Source organism: Dipodomys ordii, unplaced genomic scaffold, assembly GCF_000151885.1.
Source record: "Dipodomys ordii isolate 6190 unplaced genomic scaffold, Dord_2.0 Scaffold17, whole genome shotgun sequence".
NCBI classification, from domain to species: Eukaryota; Metazoa; Chordata; class Mammalia; order Rodentia; family Heteromyidae; genus Dipodomys; species Dipodomys ordii.
The window spans coordinates 14,740,971-14,744,814 of NW_012267233.1; the positions used below are offsets into that span (position 1 = coordinate 14,740,971).

Consider the following 3,844-nt stretch of genomic DNA (forward strand, 5'->3'; position numbering starts at 1 on the left):
CTCACTCCCAGGTGACAAGTTCTAATACCATTCACCATCCAGATTCAGATAATGTACCAATAAAATCGACTTTGCCACCGGGCACTGGTGGCTCACATCTGTAATACTAGCTACTCAGGAGACTGTGAGATCTGAGAATCATGGTTCAAAGCCAATCTGGGGGGGGGGGAGGCAGGGCAAGGAAGGGTCATTCTTTGTCACGTCTGAGTAGCAGAGGCCTAGTAGCGACCATGAAGAGTCATGGCTGGACAAGCATTTAGGAAGTTCATTCTGCTGTTTGACCGAGTGTTGGTCGAAAGGAGTGCAGCTGAAACTGTAACCAAAGGAGGCATTATACTTCCAGAAAAGTCTCAAGGAAAAGTATTGCAAGCCACAGTACTGGCTGTGGGATCGGGCTCTAAAGGAAAGGGTGGAGAGATTCAGCCAGTTAGTGTGAAAGTGAAATATGGGGGTACCAAAGTAGCTCTAGATGGCGAGGATTATTTCTTATTTAGGGATGGTGACATTCTTGGGAAGTATGTAGAGTGAATCCATCACTAAAATGGCATCATATGAAGCTGCCCATTCCATGGAAGTTCTGAGATCTTTCATCATGTAAATAATTTCCATATCTCCCTTTTATAATAAACTGATGGTAACTAAACTAATAAGAAAAAACAACAACAACAAAGCCAGTCTGGGCAGGAAAGTCCATAAGACTCATCTCCAATTAACCACCAGAAAACCAGACATGGAGATATAACTCAAACTGGTAGAGTGCTAGCCAAAGTGGTAAAGTGCTAGCCTTGAATGAAAGAGCTTAGGGACAGTGCCCAGGCCCTGAGTTCAAACCCCCTGACCAGATATTTTTAAATCTTTCCTTTTCTCCTCTTAGTACATAAAATCCAAACCTGAACTCTTTGGCCAACACAACTCTTGAGTTGATGTGCACAGACTTTCCCTGAAACATTCATTGAGGATGAACTGGTATTTTAAGGTAACAAGTTGTTGTGCATGCAACAGGCTTGCCTGAGACAGCTCTTCCAAATCCAGGCTCCTTCGTGTAATCATTCCAAGCATGAGCCCAGAGCTGCTTGGAATCTCTGACCAGATAAAGGCAGGCAGACAGCACTGCCCCTGTGAGTGTTTCATTCCACATTGAATCCAGCTGCCTTAATCCTCTGGGAAATTCTTTCTCTGTAATTCCAAGTATTTGGACCAAGTCAGTCCCCAGCAATTTGACAGTTCAATTAATATTGTCATACCTAGATAAATAGGACTATAAAACACCCATGTGCCATTGCAATATGCCCTATTTTTAAGAGTCCACAAACCTGATATGGGGTCTTGAAGGTCACTATTGCCTTTGGACTTGCAAGCTCCTGATCAGAGAAAGATGGCTGTGGCTCTCAGGTGCCCCCCCACCCTACCCCCACCCCATGCCTTTCAGCAGATGATCAATTGCCAGGGTCATGGGTGAAAACGGCCATTTATCTGCTGCATACCTCCCAGAACTAAGTCTCTGGTGATATAACTTACTGGTGGAAGCTTTCCAAATGCTTTGGAACAAGAGTAATTCCTCTAACAGAAACCTTTTCTCCTAAGGAGCTTGGGAATGAGAGCAGACAGATGGCTCCTTGCTTCGACTGCCGTTACCTGCCCTGCCAAAGAAGAGAATCTTTTTCATCTGTACTGACGTGATTCAAACCTGGATATTAGAAGATTTTCCCTTTCTTTACATTTTTATTAGCACCAATGAGTTGTACAAGGACACTTCCTTTTGACATGCCTACATCTGTAAGCACTGTACTCTATCAGGCTCACCTTCTCCATCACTCTCTCCTTTCCCCTTCCCTTCTCCCAAGCCAGTCTCAACAAAGTCATTGTGTCATTGTTTGTTTGTTAGAGTGCATCCGTTGTACAGAGAGTCCCTTGTAACATTTCCATACATGCATACATTTCTCTCTCCATCTCAGCCCTTCTGTCACTCTCCTCACTATCAGGACCCTTCCCAAAACAATTCCATCAGGTTCCATGTTTCTGTTTTCATACATGCAAACTGCTTGGCTCATATTCATTCTCACATATCCTTCCCAGTAGTCCCCGCCCTCCCACTGGACCTCCCCACCCTACAACAGAGCCCATCCCGTTCTTCTGGTGTTCATTTCTTTCATTTTATATAGCACAGTGTATATTCATTTCACCAAGAGGTTCTGCCATGATGTTTCAGACACGTGTATCGCAAACCTCGCTTAGAACAACCATCTCTTCTGTGTTCTCTTTCCCCACCCACTCCACATCCCGCTTTCACTGGGACTCCTTAGGTTGACTTCCTGCAGAGCTGCCGTGTGTTCCCAAGTTTTTACCCCCAGTTTTCTCTTCCCTTTCTTTGTCCTTAGTTGATATGGTGGGTGTATATCCTGCTACATCTCTAAAGGTACATTTTTACACATGTGTATACAGTATTTTTTGACCACCTTCACTCTCCTTTACCCTACCCTCTCCATTCACCCCTCCCCCTCCCACCAGTACCTCCATCCCAAAAAGGACTTGTTTTGCATTCCTGTCCATTTTTTCCATGTATGCTAACGGTGCAAAGGAATCTCACTGTGCTCTCTCACACACGCACATGCAGTATTTTAATCTGATTGATCTCCTTGTTTACTCTGGCTTTCCTCAGTCCCACTACACTCTACTTCAATTTGCTCAAGCTTGCAGTCATGGAGCTAACTATTTTTATCCTACATTGTAAGATAGGTTTGAAGTTTCCAGATGTACCTTAGACTTGATTTATAACTGTAAGAACATAGCGTGGGCAATAAAAGTTTTTGAGAGGTATATACTCTGTAATACTAGTGGAGTTCAACTTAATTTTGTGGAAGTACAGCACAATGAGATTTTCTTTTCCTTCTCCCTGCCTTTCTGGTTCTAGAAGCAAAATCTTCCCCTTTTAGGAAACTAGATCATAAAGTAAGTCAGATATAATGGCTCATACTTGTAACCCCAACTTTTCAGAAAGCAAAGATCAGAAGAGATGAGATTTCAGATTTGACTTAGCAACATCTTATATGGTCATATGTGCATAGCTATTGAGCTATTCTGCTTATCTGCTAGGATTATCCTAGACAAATGCTAATTTTACAAATGAGGGAAACCATGTCTTTAGGTCTGGCTTACTTCACTTAATATGATTTTTTCCAAGTCTTTCTATTTCCTGAAATTTTAAATTGAGATTTGAGGCCAAGTTGGGCAAAAACAAAAATTAATAAGACCCTCCACCCCATCTAAACAAACAAGCCAGACATGGTGTTTTACTACTGTAAGCCTTGCCATGCTAGAAGCATAGGTTATGAACATAGGTAATTTTTAGACTCTACCTGAAAAAATAACAAAATCAAGAAAGGCAAGGGTGGAAGCTTAGCAAGTCTTTGAGTACCACAAATAATAACAACAACAATAACAACAACAACTATAGACAGTTACTGGAATGCAGAGGAAGAAAAAATAGAAGTATGACCCCAGAACATGTAACCCCACCCTCTCCATTACCACCTCTCCTCTCAATGGGGTGCCTGAAGCTCACTCACCCCCATCACCCTACCTGGGCCACCAGCCCCATGCTCCATGGAGAGGAACAAACAGAAGCTGGGGAAAGCGAAAAAGAAACCTTGGAAACAGCAGTTGGGGAGGAAGGAAGAAAACATCCAGAGAAGAGATCATTCTGAGGCCTATCTGGGACATTCAATATGGACTGGCACCATCTTAAAGAGAAGAATATTAATTCTCAGCATCTTCTGAACTCTCAGTATATATGATCCTGTAATCGTAAATAAAGGACTGTCCATCTTTATCTTCCAGAAGCCCA

General features: G+C 42.7%; 1 pseudogene; it reads left to right on the top strand.

Annotated features, from left to right (window-relative positions):
• The first annotated feature begins 240 nt into the window (after window positions 1–240).
• On the top strand, window positions 241–528 carry LOC105982793 (annotated as a pseudogene).
• The last annotated feature ends 3,316 nt before the right edge of the window (window positions 529–3,844 follow it).